The 17,873-nt window shown below is 36.3% G+C and overlaps 1 protein-coding gene across 7 annotated transcripts in view; it reads left to right on the plus strand.

Annotated features, from left to right (window-relative positions):
* Positions 1-2,341: 2,341 nt before the first annotated feature.
* The window catches only part of Eps8 (EGFR pathway substrate 8, signaling adaptor), a 165,713-nt gene continuing 150,181 nt past the window's right edge, over positions 2,342-17,873 (plus strand). For 2 of the 7 annotated variants that reach the window (XM_021730746.3, XM_021730750.3), the window contains exon 1: positions 2,421-2,562. The gene's annotated coding sequence lies outside the window, so the exon portion shown is untranslated. Of the gene's footprint in view, positions 2,563-2,814; positions 2,833-12,287; positions 12,385-17,873 lie in introns of those variants that run through there. The other 5 variants (XM_021730748.3, XM_021730749.3, XM_078015195.1 and 2 more) reach the window with 5 other exon arrangements.

The following is a 17,873-nucleotide window of genomic DNA, read 5'->3' on the forward strand; positions in this document are numbered from 1 at the left end:
AGATTCAAAATCCTTTCTTCTAGTTATTTTGAAATATTCAATACTATTTTCTGTGTGTAGCCTTTATATTCAGCTGTAGACTCTGTCCATTCCTGAGTTTTGCTACTTGAATCCACATTTTGGATGCCTTATTCTTTCCGTGTCCCCCATCTATTCCATTCATTCTGCCCTACATCATTTTTGTCCCACATGTCAACATTAACAAATGAGATTTCTGAAAGGGAAAAACTTGTATACTTGTATAATGGTGATGAAAAACTTGTATAATGGCGATGCTGTAGATAGGTAAGCTTAACATGTATTTTTAACAAAAGCATAAGCAAGATTGCAATGTTATTAAGAACTTTTTATAGTACTTAAATGGAGACAAAGATGGCACATTCATTAAACCTGAAGTGATCACTAATATTTCTTTATCTGAAATGGTGTATGAAAACAAATATGTTTAATAAGGATAAAAGGGGAAAGCTTTAAACATGTAGAATTTTAGAAATATAGATGATGGAAAGTGAAAGATATAGCTTAATTTTAATTGGGTGTTCTATTTGACTCTAAGTAGTATGTTTGCTAACAGAAACACCCAAAACAGTTTAGGATGCTTTACTGGAAGGGCAGCTTGGATGAAAGGGGCCACTGATCTCTTCCTGACTCAGTTATCTGCCCACTGCATTTGAAAGTAGTGTTCCATTCTGAGCATACAATTTGGTGATGGGGAGAATGAAAAAACAAAGCACATCCAAAGCAGGGTAAGGATTGTAGTTAGGGCTCACTATGTCTTCTGAGGAAAGAGAAAGGAAAAGAATTTTGAAGAAAAGTGTTAGATGTTCTGGCTGTTAATTAGTAGTTTTGTTCTACTATTTCATGGCTTGTAATGCCTAATGGAATAAAAATAATTTTGTATGAATTTTAAGGGTAGAACCAGGACTAGTGGTATTATTTAAGGAAAGTTGATTAGGGCTTATAAATCAAATGACACAGGATTTTAATTCTGATGTCAGAATTGGCTTTGGCCAAAAGAAAGAAATCCCTGCTCTTCATTTGCCTAATGTGCTAAATAGGTATAATAAGGCCCATTTTAAGGGTTAGAGTTAATGCATGTAAATTCTTTAGCTCCTGGCATTGGTAAATATTCAACAGATAATCATGGTTATACATAATATTGGTAAAAATAGAGGGTTTTAACACTGGAAATGTTCAAGTGGATGGTGACCTAGTGGAATTATTGGAGAGAGGATTCATGAGTAAGGTAGGAACTGGGGACCTGACAGTGCACGAGTTCTTTTGCAACTTTCTTTACTTCCTTGGCCTGATATCTCCGTTCCCCCTGACTGTGCTTTCATATGCTTCACAAAGCAGGCAGGTTCAGGCTATTTTAACCAAGTTTAATTTAGAGTCTTTCGTTGACTATTGGAAGTCAATTGAGTTGGAAGTTAGAACACCAGGGTGTGTGGGGGCGTAGCTATGTCAACTAAGATGCTATAACAGTAAGAAAGCACAATGTTCGCAAGACTTCTCATTTTGTGGATCTACCTCAGCGAGGAGGTGAAATTTATGAAGGTTGGTTAAGGTACAAGAGACAAAAAGTAAAAAGTAAAAAAAAAAAAAAAAAAAAAAAAAAAAGTCTTCACTACTTCAAACTACACCAGGCTCTTGGGCTCTTGGCAAGAGCTACAATGAAAAATGGGATCGGAGGCAGCGCTGCGGGAGGCGGGTCTGGGCTTGTTGGATGAAGCACGGGACAGGCAGTTTGGAGATCTCAGGAACCCCTGGAGGACCCTGGGTACCACAGGTTTACCGCACAGGGAGACGAAAAAGAGGAAAGCGACAAAAAGGAGGAAATAGGCCAGGGGTCCAGAGAAGGAAGACAAAAGGCTGTTTTGGTCACTAGGTGCGGCAGGTTTACTGCCACAGGAGAAAGGCCACGATCTGTGCAGCAGGACCCGAGGCGCTGCAACTGAAGAGCTCCCTCTGCCCGGGCCATGCACTCTCGCCAGGTCGAACCTCTCCACAAGCTCTGTTGCCCATCCCGTGTCTTCCTACTGCTAGTCGGTCTCGCTGGGGCACTTCTGGAAATCCGCCTGCGGCTCGGAACCCGGGTCTGACTTTGATCGCGGCCTTCATAACTTGGCGCGGCGCCCCGCCTCCTTCCCTCCGGCCGCCGCGGCCCCTGGGTCTCGGGCACTGGGGTGGACCGGAGCCTCCGCACCTCGGCTGCAGTCAAGACCCGGAGAGCGGAGCCCGCTCCCGGCCACGCGCGCGCTCGCCCGCTTGTTCCTCGCGCGGGCACTGGGCATGCGCGGCGCGGCAGGCTCTGGCCGCGAGCGGGCGGGCAGCTCCAGACTTCACAGGCAGCGGCAAGCGAGGCGGTCTCGCCGGGCGCGAGGCGGGCGCGGTGCTCGCCCTGAGAGCCCTTCTTTTCAGCCGGGCGCGGAAGGCGACTCTGCAGCTCAAGAGGGATCGGGAGGGCGCTCTCCAGGTTAGGGTCTTTCTCGCGTCAGCCTCCCACCTCGTCTAGGTTCGTGGAGCCTCGGGAAGAGCCGTGGCTTCGAGGGCGGTTCCGAGGTAAGAGCCCCTTCGGCAAAAGGCGCCCGCCCCGGGGCTCGGCGGCTTTGACTACCCCTTGACTTTAAAAACCCGCCTTTGTGTGCTTGGATCTGAGCGGTGCCAGGCATCGAGTCCGCCCTCATTCACTTTGACTGCTTTCAACTGGTGTTGGCAGCCAGGTGTGCGCGGACGCTGCCGCTGGAGCGCGTCCGCGCGCCTCATCGTGGCGCGCCGCGGAGTGGGTGCCCACCCGCGTCCCTCCACTCGCGGCTACCTGGTTTTGGGAAGGTAGGGAAGGGAAGATTCCGTGTAATACTCCCTGTAACGTGGGCTTCTGCAGATACACCTGTGCTTATCTGCTAGGTGGGTCAGCTACTGACCGAGTATTCCCATTAGGGCTTTCAAAACTACTCTCCCCCACCCCAAGTTGGGCGGGTCTTTTCAAAGTGATCCATAGGGATAGGGTCTCACCCTTTCAAATTAAGATGGCTCATTGTTTTGGGATGGTTGTCAATCTCTGATTGTTGTTGACTTTCCTTTCTCAGCTTGTTCCACTTTACTTGCACCATTTTACTTTGGGGATGATGGCCTTTCTTCTGTTGTTGTCAGTTACAGCGTTTGGGGTAGATTTCCCACCCATAAAGACCCTGCTCTCTCCTTTTTAATTTCAGTAATACCTGTATGAACAATCTTTGCACCGATTGTTTTCATGCTGTTTCTTAAACCCTTCTTTTCCTGTAGTACTCACATAGGATTGCCGGATTCTTCTTGGGGACAGGTCTCTTTGGTAGTAGGATTTGAATCGGTAGGTAGACATCTAGAACAGTAAAGCATTAATTGGAATCCTTCTTTACTAAATATGTTTCAGTGAAATATGTGATTGTTTTTCTTTAAAAGGTTTCAGTTTTTACCTCTAATTATAATGGGAGTAGGTAAAATAGCTAATATCTTAGGATGCATTTAGATAAAACTTGGTTTCACATGTGTGTGAACAGTTTGATATTTGGCTTTGTCATCTCTGAGGGCAGAATTGGGATTCCTGGAAGGCTTCCTTATGTTAAAAACAAACCCGGAAAGCTTGAAATATCTTTGTTGTGTATTGTTCCTACTTTATTGCCATTGGAAAGATGCCATTCTATAGCTCTCTGAGTTTTGGAAAGTGTGTATAAATGTAGATAACGTGGCAGTGAGTCTATTGAAGTTAAAATCATTTTCATTCCCTCTCGCCTAGTGTATATTTTCTTTTTGGAAGTGGAGCTTTCTGAACATGTTGCTGTAGTTCTTAAGTTGCTGGTGTGGCAATTTTTTTTTTTTTGTCATGGATTCACATTTAAAAATTGAAAGTTAAAACACTTTATAGACTTGCCAATATATCACAAATGTAATATGTTCATAGAATGCTTATAGTGCAGAATACATAGATTAAGACTTAGTAAAATTCCACAAATCATTCATTTCACAGGAGGGAAAAGAAAGAAAATTTGTGTTTAATTCTTACTCTGAGAAAACCATAGTTCACAATACTTGGTGCATTCACTCTATAATTTATTTTCACTTGCTAATATCACTGAGTGTCATTATATAGCAGTTTTAATGGGGAATTAATAGTGGAGAGTACTTTAAGTCAAATTGTATTTAAGATGTTTCTTTTGTTAATTTTGAACAATTTGTGACTAAAGACGTCATTTTTTTTTTTTTTTTTTTTTTGGTCTCTAGCTTCTTCCTCCTTTCAAGTTTTTGACCTATGCTAATTCTTTGGAGGTACCTTTTCTGTCATGACATAGGCTTGCTACTCTCTCTGCTTCTACTGTTCTTATTTGATCCATTTCAAACCTAGTCTTTTCTTATGTTATACTACACACCTTCTCCCCCACTGCTTTTTATTTCCTCTTTTCTTCATTTATCTGTTTTCTGCAGCAGCTCACTTCAATCAGGTTTAAATAATAATAATAATAATAATAATAATAATAATAATAATAATAATAATAATAAAAAAATAGTATCCAGAAGAGAAAAATGATATTTTTTTAAAAAGTTCTTTTGCTTGCTTAAAGTTTTAGTGGAATGAGTATTTTAGCATTAATCTGATTTATTTAAAATTTAGGTTAGCTTTTCTGAGTCATATTAAACATATTTGGCAGGTATTTGGATCAGAACAAAACAACATAAGTTAATAATAGGTTACAAACTTTCAGACATCTGCAGAGGTGTGTAAGGGGAAAAGTGGAACTTTAAAGTACTCTTGCTATAGTACATCCCTGCTGGGAATTACTGCATGAAATTGTTTGCAGCTGTTAGTGATTGAAAATACTTTCTTGAGAAAAATTCTGTAGTGAAGCAGTATTAAACATTTTAAGTTAAATATATATAAGAAAGTGGAAGGTTCTTCAGTGCTGCAATAAAACCTCTTCAGTGTTTTCCAGACACATTTCTAAATGGGATCTAAAAAATGCATTTTTTAAAGAATAGTTTTATGGAAAAAGTACAGAAATAGTACAGTTACTTCCTATATAAGCCTATATCAGTTTCCCCTCTCATTAACAACTTATATTGATATTTGTTACAATTAACAAACTAGTATCAGTTTGTTATTACTAATTGAACTTCATACTTTATATTCTCTCTCTCTCTGTGTTGTTAGAGATTAGACCCAGGGCCTCCTGCATGCTAGGCAGGTGCTCTACTGCTGAGTATACTCTCAACCCTCCTTAGTTTTTATCTAATGTCTTCTATTACAAGATCTTGTTGTCCAGGATGTTACATTACATTTAGTAATCAAATGTTTTAGGTGCTTCTTAGTTGGGGTGGTTTCTCAGCCTTCTCTCTCTCTCTCTCTCTTTTTTTTTAAATTGATTTTATTTTTTAAAATATATGACAGCAGAATGCATTACAATTCTTATTACACATATAGAGCACAGTTTTTCATATCTTTGTATATAAAATACGTTCACGCCAATTCATGTCTTTATATGTGTACTTCTCTTGTTTTTGATGATGTTGACAGTTTGAAGGAGTACTGGTCAGGTATTTTGTAGAATTCCCCTCCTTTGGAATTTGTGTAATGTTTTTCTCACAATTAGACTGTGAGCATGAGTTTTGGGAAGGAATATGACAGAGGTAAATTGCCATTTTTATCACATCGTATTCAAGGGTACATATTGTCAGTGTGATTTATCATGGTTGATACTTATCTTGATCGCCTGACTGAGGCAGTATAAGGTTTATCCACTGTGAAATTCCTCATTTTCCCCCTTTTTTATCCTGTACTCTTGGAAGGAAGTCACTGTGTACAGCTCATCCGTAAGAACTAGAGAGTTATGCTCATGCCTTACCCCCAGCCTCATGGTTAAGAGTATCTGTGATCATTATTTGGAATTCTCCTTCATGGGGAGTTTTCTTTTTTTCTCCACTTTATTTACTCATTGTTTACTCTTATTGGTCATAATTTACTTATGTTATCATGGATGTATGTTTTATACTTTGGGTTATAATCCAGTCTATTTTGATACCCCAATTCTTACAGTTTGGCCCTGGTGTCCCTTTGACATACCACCATTAATGTGAATTTTTTTCTTTTTGGAAGCATTTTTCTTTACTTTCTGGTACTATAAGATATTACAGGCTCTTCTTGTATATATATCCTGTACCAGTTTGAGAATTAGCCATTTATCCAAGGAATCTGGTTCTTTTTGTTTGGAAATTGTATTAGAAATCAAGGTTGGGTGCCAGGTGTACTTGTTGCTACTGGGATGTCATTGTTTCCAGGCTTTTTTATGTGAAAAAGGCAGGGAGTGTATGTATGTATGCAAACCCGTGTATAGGAATGTGACTATACATATTTGTACATATGTGTATATGTATGCATATATATTTCTGTGTGACTCTCTAGCTGTATTAAGCTAAATATGAATTCATATTTATATCTTTAACTGTAATCTATTCACTATGTATCATTCTGGTCTTAACCCATTTATCTATAAATGTACTCCAAACAGTTGGAAGAAACCTGGCTCCTACCATCTGCCTAATTGTTCATTTCCATTATACAAAGATAGCAATATTGGAATTACTAACCTGTGCTCTCATGGGAAACAACTTTATCAACTACAGTACAGTGCTTATGTGTAGTTCCTTTTGCATTTACTTATCTATTTATTTATTATGGGGATTGAACCTTGGGGCACTTTATCACTGAGCTACATTCCCATTCTTTTTTAAAATTATTTTTGAGACACTGAGTACTCAAAGTTGGGTTTCACTACGTTGCTGAGGCTGGCCTCAAACTTGTGATCCTCTTGCCTCAGTCTCCTGAGTGTTTGGGATTTCGGGTGTGTGTGATAGCACCTGGCTTCCTTTTGCTTTTTAGTCTTTTTGTCTTCACTCATTTCCAGAGTTATCTAAACACCTTTTTCCTTGTGTGCACTTTAGTGAAATTGTTGCACACATTTATAATACAGTTAACAGTCTTTTTGTCACAATCTGCATTCTATCTTGGAATCCTTTGACCTCACAATGATTTTCTTACATTTGCATATGCTAAGGTTCACTCTTTGTCCTATAAAGTTCTATGTTTTGATATCTCTATCATCATAATGTCACAGTATCAGGAATAATTCCAACACATTAATATTCTCTGTGCTTCACCTATCACCTACTACCCCAAGGGTCACTGATCTTTTTGCTGTATCTGTAGGTTTGTCTTTTCCAGAATTCATACAATTAGAATCATGCAGCCTTACCACATAGGCTTCTTCTACTTAATAATATATATTTAAGGTTAATCCATGCCTTCTGAAGTTTAATAACTCATTTCTTTTTATTGCTTAACAGTATCACATAGAATCTTGGTTGCTTCCAGGTTTTGGCAACTATGAATAAAGCTATTATGAGCCTTCATATGCAGGATTTTGTGTGGACACAAGTTTTGAAATAACTTGGATACATACCTAGGAGTATGATCACCAGATCATATGGTAAGATTATAGTTAGCTTTGTAAGACATTGCCAGACTGCTTTCCAAAATGATTACCATTTTACATTCACACTAGCAATGCATGAGAGTCCCTATTGCTCTACATCCTTGGTAGCATTTAATTCTGTAAATTTGGGGGGTTTTATTTATTCTTATGGGTGCATAGTAATGTCTCATTGTTGCTTTAACTTGCCATTCTCTAATGACATAGGATGTTACATCTTTATGCTTGTTATTTTCTATCCACATATGTTTTGTGGTGAGGTATGTGTTCAGGCTTTGTGCTTACTTTTTAATGGGGTTGTTTGTCTTCTTACTGTTGAGTTTCAAGAGTTTTAAAAATTATATGTTTTTTTCTTTTGTAATTCTGGAGATTGAACCTATGGCCTTGTACATACAAATAAAATGTGCTCTACCACTGAAGTTTACCCTCACCTCTGAAAGTTAAAAAAAATGTATATGTATATGTATATATATCATATTTATATCTTTATATATATATGTATATATATACATATATATAGTATATAAGCATATTTTTAAGATACGTGTTAAAAAAGACTGGCTTGTTTTTTTATTCTCTTAACAGTGTTATTGTCAGAACAGATACTTTTAATCTTAATAAAGCCAATTTACCAATTTTGTCGTGGTTTGGTGTCATTTTAAGAACTCACTGCTAAGCCCAAGGCCACCTGTATTTTATACTGGTTTTGATTTTTGATTTTTTGATTTTTCAATTAAGACAATAGAAGATATGATTCATTGTGTACATGGCATACTCTGCCACTCTGAGAACAACTAGTCCAGAATGCCACAGGTCCAAGGCAAAGTGTTAACAGGGACTATTTTGACACGAGCAAGGTGAATGTCTCAGAGGTGGTCTTGATGATTGCATAGTCTAGCTGCATTGAGAAATAAACTCTAGACTATAATATACAGTATAACACTTGTGCCAGTGTCCCCGGCCTCCAGCATTCTTTATTTCTGTTCTTCTGACCTCCATGGTGCAGAAGCTAGAAGTTAACTTGAATTTCTCCTTTATATTTTGTGCTTTCACTTCTTTCTCCCCTTTCTTTGTCATGGTGCAGAGGTTTCTGAGAGAATGGTGCTAATGTCCAGAGCCATTTTTTCCCCCTTAAAGTTTAATAGTTTTGTATTTTACATTTAGGTCTATGATCCATCTTGAGTTAATTTTTGTGAAAGGCTTAATATATGTGATTAACTTCTTTTTGCATATGAATGTTCAGTTGTAACAACACCAGTAAATGTGTTGTTTAAGTCAATAGATTATAAATTAGATTTAGAATATACTGGAACCTTTTTATGTGTTCTGCAAAATTGCTTAATAGAAATAGTTGAGAAATGACTTGGAAAGTAAAATATAATACCACGTATGCTCTGTGCCGAGATTGGTTCCTGGGCACTATACATGATTTATTTCTCTCTTCTTTACTCCAAGATTTGTTGTGAAAATGGTTTTCTTAGTACAGAGTAACATCTTTTTGCTCTTTTAGATCTTTACATAGAAAATAATTACTAAATTTGATTTTTCCATGCAGAGAATCTGGAATAAGGGATTTGTAGAGTATGTGTTGGGAAGAGGCAAATGATCTAGAAACCTGAGGCTTAACTACATTTTATGGGTCTTGAATCTTAACCAAGACACCTTTTCCTATCACAAGTAGCTTTTTTCAAGTACTTCACTTTTGGTAAACATTACGTGTTATTGACATTGGGGCAGAAGTACTTATATTGTTACGTGAAAGTTAGAACCAATACCTTTCAAGATGCATCAAGAGAGGCTGACACGTGTGGCTCTTTATAAGAAGTCTTTCTAGAAGGTCTTTATCTCCATATTATTATTATTTTTTTTTTGTGGTGCTGGGGATTGAACCCAGGGGTCTTGTACATGCAAGGCAAGCACTCTAGCAACTGAGCTATATCCACATCCCCTCAATCTCCATATTATATAAATTAAGAATAGATTCAGAAAAACAGGGACTTATATCTGGTTCACATGGGGAGAATAGGACAGAGTTGGAATGAGAATCCTGATCTTCAAAACCCATGCTCTTTCTACTTGGCTATGCTGCCTCTCACAAAAGAAAAAGCAAGGGTAGTTGCAGAGTATCCTTGATTTTATTATCTTCTTTAATAATATATTATACTTAAATGACTCTTGGGCTAAGTGAGAATGGTTTAAGAGATTGTATATTTAAGATCCATAGAAATTGTTTAAACTGTTTTTTAACCTGTTGATTGATCTATATCTCAACAATCCAGAAGTATGTAGTGTTGGAACAAATTTATGAAGAATGAGATTCTTTTATCTTTTAAAGAGGCAGTTGTAGCATGGTACTGGTACCAAAACAGGCGGGTGGACCAATGGTATAGAATAGAGGACACAGAAACCAATCCACAAAATTACAACTATCTTATATTCGATAAAGGGGCTAAAAGCATGCAATGGAGAAAGGATAGCATCTTCAACAAATGGTGCTGGGAAAACTGGAAATCCATATGCAACAAAATGAAACTGAATCCCTTTCTCTCACCATGCGCAAAAGTTAACTCAAAATGGATCAAGGAGCTTGATATCAAATCAGAGACTCTGCATCTAATAGAAGAAAAAGTTGGCTCCGATCTACATGTTGTGGGGTCGGGCTCCAAATTCCTTAATAGGACACCCATAGCATAAGAGTTAAAAACAAGAATCAACAAATGGGACTTACTCAAACTAAAAAGTTTTTTTCTCAGCAAGAGAAACAATAAGAGAGGTAAATAGGGAGCCTACATCCTGGGAACAAATCTTTACTCCTCATACTTCAGATAGAGCCCTAATATCCAGAGTATACAAAGAACTCAAAAAATTAAGCAATAAGAAAATAAATAACCCAATCAACAAATGGGCCAAGGACCTGAACAGACACTTCTCAGAGGAGGATATACAATTAATCAACAAGTACATGAAAAAATGCTCACCATCTCTAGCAGTCAGAGAAATGCAAATTAAAACCACCCTAAGATACCATCTCACTCCAGTAAGATTGGCAGCCACTATGAAGTCAAACAACAACAAGTGCTGGCGAGGATGTGGGGAAAAGGGTACACTTGTACATTGCTGGTTTGACTGCAGATTGGTGCAGCCAATTTGGAAAGCAGTGTGGAGATTCCTGGGAAAGCTGGGAATGGAACCATTATTTGACCCAGCTATTGCCCTTCTCGGACTATTCCCTGAAGTCCTTAAAAGAACGTACTGTAGAGATACTGCGACATTGATGTTCATAGCAGCACAATTCACAATAGCTAGACTGTGGAACCAACTTAGATGCCCTTTAATAGGTGAATGGATAAAAAAAATGTGGCATTTATACACAATGGAGTATTACTCAGCACTAAAAAATGACAAAATCATGGAATTTGTGGGAAAATGGATGGCATTAGAGCAGATTATGCTAAGTAAAGCTAGCCAATCCCTAAAAAACAAATGCCAAATGTCTTCTTTGATATAAGGAGAGCAACTAAAAACAGAGCAGGGAGGAAGAGAATGAGAAAAAGATTAACATTAAACAGGGACGAGAGGTGGGAGGGAAAGGGAGAGAGAAGGGAAATTGCATGGAAATGGAAGGTGACCCTCATTGTTATGCAAAATTACATATAAGAGGATGTGAGGGGAAAGGGAAAAAAATCAAGGGAGAGAAATGAATTACAGTAGATGGGGTAGAGAGAGAAGATGGGAGGAGAGGGGAGGGGGGATAGTAGAGGATAGGAAAGATAGCAGAATACAACAGTCACTAGTATGGCAATATGTAAAAACGTGGATGTGTAACCGATGTGATTCTGCAATCTGTATACGGGGTAAAAATGGGAATTCATAACCCACTTGAATCAAAACGTATGAAATATAATATGTCAAGAGCTTTGTAATGTTTTGAACATCCAATAAAAAAATAACCACAAACAAACAAACAAAAAATAAAGAGGCAGTTGTGGGGATTAAGAAAAATAAAACAAGTACATGTAGCATTATCTAGTCATTTACCCCTTTTCCCCACTGAATTTTAAGTTTCTTGAGGACAGTTATCTTTAAATTCCCTGTGGTATTTAAACACAACACATCACAGAGGGTATACACTCACAAAATTCTTGTTGAGTGAAATTTGCACTTGTGATCATACTTTTTGCAGAATAAGAGTTTAGAAGGGGGGCTGGGGCTGTAGCTCAGTGGTAGAGCACTTACCTAGCATGTGTGAGGCACAGGTCTGATCCTCAGCATGACATATAAATTAATAAAATAAAGGTATTGTGTCCATCTACAGCTTAAACAAATTTAAAAGAAAGTTTAGAAGGGATAGAGTGTTTCCTCACAGAGGAAGTTGAACATTACCGAATTTCATTTGTTTATTCATTCCTCACTTGTTGAGCATTTGTTGAGTGTCTGCTCTGTGCCAGGCACTAGGAATACAGAGGTGGAGACAGGGTCTCTGCTTTCTGTCTTCAGGAGACCCAGAGAACAGAGGCAGGTAGAGGACCATTTCAGTGCTGCAGAGCTGAAGGAAGTGTGTATTAAAAGACAGACAATGGACTCTGAAATCAGAGAAACCTTATCTACCTTAGTTTTCCTATTTAAGAAATTGAAAGAATAGTAGTACTCACTGGTCACAGTTGTAGGTGAAAGGGAGGTTAAATGAAGAAAAAAGAAGTGTGTGTGAATGTGTGTGTGTGTGTGTGTGTGTAAATACACACAAATAAATTCTTGTTTATATTCTAGAACATAGTAAAGGAGAGGCTCATTGTTGCCGAGGAAGCCAGAAAAGTATTGGGAGAATCTCAGGATGAATTTTTGAAACTGAGAAGGAGAGAATGAGGTGAGACATGAAGGCATTCCAGGCAAGGAGATGGGTGTGTATGACAAGTGTGAAATGGATCCTCAGGATGGGAGTGGTGGGAAATCTGCACATTCCCACATTCAGAGCTCATGGAGAATTGAATATCCAGTAATTTTTCATTTTTATAAGTAACAGTACAGTATACTATTCATTGCATAGTGATAGAGAGAATAAAGATACCAAACCTGAGAATTGTGTGAATTTCTGCTTGTAATCATATGGCTTTCTGAATATAGCCTTTTATGTGTTCTTTTTCAGTCTTGTGATACTCAAATGATTATATACGACTTAAGAAAGGCGACTTGCATGTCTTTGGGTGAAAACAGAGGTCCTGTGTTAAACCATTCTTCTATTTTGTGGCATAGCAATTTACGAATGTAATATTCTTTGCAGACACAGTCTGGTCCTGTTTGAGCTATCTACAATTCTGAGCCATAAAGTTTCTGAACAGAACCTCAATCATAGAACTTAAGAATGTGCTAAAATTGTTTGTTAAATAAATTTTGTGTTTGATAAGAGTAAAGTTGAAAACTCGTGTTCATAATATAGGGGAGATTAAAAAGAAAAGGGAAAATAGTAAAAAAAAATCAATAGAAGAAGGGAAGTTTGTACTTAAAAATATTTTTAAAAGTCCATTATTGAAGGCTTTTGATTTCATTTTATTTGGAAAATCTTATATTAATATCATAAGATTATTACCTCTCTAAGTTAATCCTTATTCTCCAAGTTCATGTATGTTATTGGGATATTTACTGGTCACATGCTCTTTTCCTACTAATTATAATGTTCGTAATATAATTTTTAAGAATAATTTTCATTAGAAATTTAAAAGTTGAATAAAGTACAAGTGGCAAAATAAAGCATAAAGAAAAATAAGTATGAAATTCATCCTTTTTGAATATGTCAAATACGATTTATCTAATTTTCTACAATTTTGACAATTGAGATTAATGGTGATTTTAGACATGAATGAACAATGAGACAGTTTTTGTCATGATGACTTTCAAAATATAAAGAAAGATATACTTGTGAGGGTAAAGAAGATTCACTAAACAGCTAGTGGAAGTCAGTCACATTTAAAAATCTTGCTTTGCTTTGTTTTTGAGGGGGCCTAGATTTCTTGAAATTCAGTCCGTAAGTAACTTAGAATATTAATGACTTGTTTTCTGTCAGAACATGCAAATTGCACTTGATTATTTCTTTGATATACAGAAGAAAATACTATGTCTATGTGGATTTTTTTCTTCTAACAAAATATTCTCAGCTTTTTGTATGTATGTATAAGTAACCTCTAATTTCTCTTTCTAGTGTGTTTTAAAAATTTTAACTGTTTTTTGACAACATATATGTATTTGGGAGTTTAAAATATATTTTGTTAATCTAAAGACATTTATTTTGAAACCAGATCTTAGATTGAGTTTTGTTATTTTACTGCGTTTCTCTGTTATTAGAACTTCTCCCGTATAGCCTCTTTTTGGTACAAAAAAATTACAGTGTTTTATATATATATTTTTAATTCATCAAGATCCTTTTAGTCAAGAGAGAACATTTATTTTATTGGTAGTTCTTTCATTCAGCTCTTTTGTGGAGCCTTGTTGGATTTTGAATAATTTAAAAGCAATGGAATTCTTTCTGTGATAAAAATCTGGTCATTGGGCCAATTCTTGTAACATTATTTACATGATACTCACCTATATAAAGGTGTGGGATTAATGTGTATGACCGAAAGAATATGTGTTAGATTGTTTTTAATAATTGAGAAAAATAAATTCCCTAATGACGTTAATATGCATTAATTCATAGATTTACTTATCACTTGTATTTTAAAATGAATAGTGTGTGATGGCCAAACCTAAATAGTAATTTGTAAAGGGTAATAAAAAATCATTTTACTTAAATTTAGGAATAATTTTATATATTAGTGTATTTGTTATTTTTGTATAATTGCAGAATCAGTTGTTTAAAGCATCAGCTTTTTGTTTTACTATTTTCATTTTCACATTTTTCTTTCTCAACAAAAAGTCTCAGCACAAGTTACTACAGCATTCATGTGCTTGGCTACATTTCACATTTTTCAACTTTATCTTAAGCCTTGCTACTTTCCATGGTTTCATGAAGAAAATAGTCGGATAAAAGATCTTGAAGCAGATAAATGACCCTGTGGGTTTTTCCCTCACCGCCCCTTCTCCAACCTTCTTCCCTCCTCCCTGCTTTTCCCCATCCTTTAGCCCCAATATCTGGCAGCCTTTTTCAACCCTCATATGACATTAGTTAAAAAGTATACTTTTTATAACTTTGATATCTTTCCATTTAGTATTCTAACTCACTGTCTGGTGAGATCTCAGTCATGGAGAGGGAAGTCAGAATAAGAGAGACATTCACAATGGTTAGGACAGTAATGGTCAAGTTTAGGCAGTTAGAGGGTTTGAAACAAAGGAATGTTTGAAGCCCTCATCACCTTCTCACTTATTTGGGTGGTAAGTAAATTATTTTGAAAATAGTAAAATTTCATTATGAAGAGACTAAAATATTGTCCAGATAAGATTAAATATGTCAACAGTGCTTTACTTTAGACAGAATGCATCTTAATAATATTGAGTTTTTATACTAGTTAGAAAGATAGTTTCCATGGGCTGGGATTGTGGCTCAGTGGTAGAGTGCTCGCCTAGGATATGTGAAGCCCTGGGTTCGATCCTCAGCACCACGTAAAAATAAAATAAGGATACTGTGCCCACCTACAACTAAAAAAAAAGAAAGATAGTTTCCATAGTTTTATTTATATATTAAAATACATATATTCTACTGATTTTCTTTTATATTTTGTAGAAGTCCCTTATCACTATAGCGAATTTCAGAATTTGATTTAAACTATATCTCAAGTGAAGTTACATAAAAATTTTAATTTTTGTATAGGACATGCCATCGCATTTTCTTTTTTCTTGTCTTTCTTTAAAAAAAAAAATTTGGTGGGGAGTACCAGGGATTGAATCCAGAGGCACTTAACCACTGAGCCTCATCCCCAACCCTTTTTTTTTTTAAATTTTGAGACAAAATCTCCCTAAGTTGTTTCGGACCTCACTAAGTTGCCGAGACTGGCTTTGAACTCGTGATCCTCCTGTTTCACCCTGTAAGCCTCTGGGATTACAGGTGTGCACCACCATGCCCAGCCATGCCATAGCATTTAATGGGTCTTCAAACAGTAATAAAAGTCTTCCAGAGCTTCCCTCTTCCACCTATATGTATTAATTATACAATATAGAAGACTAATGGAGGAAAATTACATTTTGGGTAATATTTATGGTTTTCAGAGGTGCTGGTATCATTAAGCTATTGTTATCTAGAAATATGAAAAATTTAAATGAGATTCTAAACTAATCAATAAGTGCTAAAATTATTGGGAAAGCAAGTGGTGGTAGAATTTGGTAGATGTAGAAATAGTTCGATGGTACTAAAAGTGGAAACTAAAATTTCTCAAGAACCAATGAACCATTACTGCCACTATATTGTTCATGTGCATTGTCTAAGGCACTATGATTATATGTTGTTAAGAAACAATATATTATTTGATGTAAGAATATAATAAATATGTATTCACTAGGCTATGAGTTCCTAATGTGGGAATTCCTATTTTTGCAAGATTTAACAGCTAAGTGTTTCTTGCTGACCTTGACTTTATTAGGCTAATGTGAACATTAACTGTATTTTGGGCATTAAGTTGATAGGATCCTTCCTGATCTGTAGAGGGAACTACTTCTCTGTTAGTTCCTGAGAGAGAGAGAGAGTAGATGTGAATCTGGATTGTTTTTCAGATTAGGCAGCTAATCCAAGCCTGCCAGCTTTTTCTTTCTTCCAAAGAAGTTTAAGAGTCTGTAGAGTTTTGCAGGGATTGATCTGAGAACATGGCTTAACTTTGACAGTCAGAGCAACTAATTCAGCCAGAAGTATGTTTTTCCCCAAAAAAGATTTTTTCAAAGCTTCTAGCTGTGATCATTTCAGCTTCCTCTTCCTCCTTCTTTACTCTCACTGTTTTTGAGTTCTTATTATTTTTTTTAATATTTTTTTTTAGTTGTAGATGGACACAATACCTTTATTTTATTTGTTTTTATTTTTATGTGGTGCTGGGGATTGAACCCAGTGCCTTGTGCATGCTAGGCAAACACTCTACCACTGAGCCACAACCTTGGCCCTGCTCTTCCTGTTTTTATTACTTCTGTCAACTATAACAGTCGTTGGAGAAGGACAAAACTTTATTTTAGAGGAAAAAGTGTAGAAGGTAATTATGTACACAAATGCATAATGAAAGGAGATACACAGTGAGCATTCCTTTATGAAGCTGTTTTGTTTTTTGTGGTGTTAGATCTTGTTTGATCTGTTTCAGCTTTCTCCAGTGGTCTCTTTTGTGATGTGCTTAGATATGAGATAGTCATGCAAAAGATTAAGGTTTGGGTAAGTTGTTAGTAGGCCCATTGGCTAATATAACCCAGTTTACTTTCATGATCTTACAGTCCTGGACATGTGCAGCTTTATTGAATAGGAAATAATTTTTTTTCAGATAGTGAAATTTATCTGTCAGTAAATAAATATTAAATTCTTATTAAGTGCTTGTTATGTTACTAAATAATGAAGATACTGTAATTGACAAGACAGACTTGATTCTTGTCATTTCTGAGTGTCCATTGTTAGAAGCTTAAATTAAAAGAAGCAATAAAATTCTAGGTAAATGGTCAAAAATATAGAAAATAAAGGATAACCTTTGTGGCTTTTCTCTTTCTCTTGAATTGCTCCCATGTTTCTGTTCAAATATTTAGACTTTACACTTTCCTACTCAAATGTAGGAGATCACATTTCAGATTATGTTTTTATTTATAATGATATTCTGGGTTATAAAATAAGTCTGTGTCTAAATTACATATTATTTTACAATAATTCCACAGTGGAACATTTGTTATTTATGAGCTTTGGGGAAAATGACAGTATACCAGTACTCCCTTTGCAGGATTTTTAACTATTAAGGTCAATTTCAGATTAGAGTAGACAAGTATGGTTTGTGTTATTTTATATGTACTATTCAGTATTTTTTCCTTGGAAATTCTGGGAATGAAGAAAACCATTATTTATAAAATGAAGTCATACTAAAGATTTCAGCCTTAAATGTTAAACACTAGAGATAGGAAAAAAATCTATTATCTTGAACTTAATTGTTGGCAGCTTTAAGATCACCATATGAATTACAAAGTTGTAAAATTGCTTTTGCATTTCACTTGCAAGAAAGAAAGATGTGGACTCCTCCTCCTTTAGTGGAGCCAAGTCTTTCTAACATACCTCTCAAATTACACATCATTGAACTGATCCTCACAATGTGTTTGGCTCATGTGTTTCTAGTTAGCTACTATGAATGAAAGATTCATAACTATCTGTTTCAAAACTTATTTATTTGCATTGCAGAGAGCTTAACTGGTAGCAGAATC

This window comes from Ictidomys tridecemlineatus, chromosome 6 (genome assembly GCF_052094955.1).
Source record: "Ictidomys tridecemlineatus isolate mIctTri1 chromosome 6, mIctTri1.hap1, whole genome shotgun sequence".
Classification (NCBI taxonomy): domain Eukaryota; kingdom Metazoa; phylum Chordata; class Mammalia; order Rodentia; family Sciuridae; genus Ictidomys; species Ictidomys tridecemlineatus.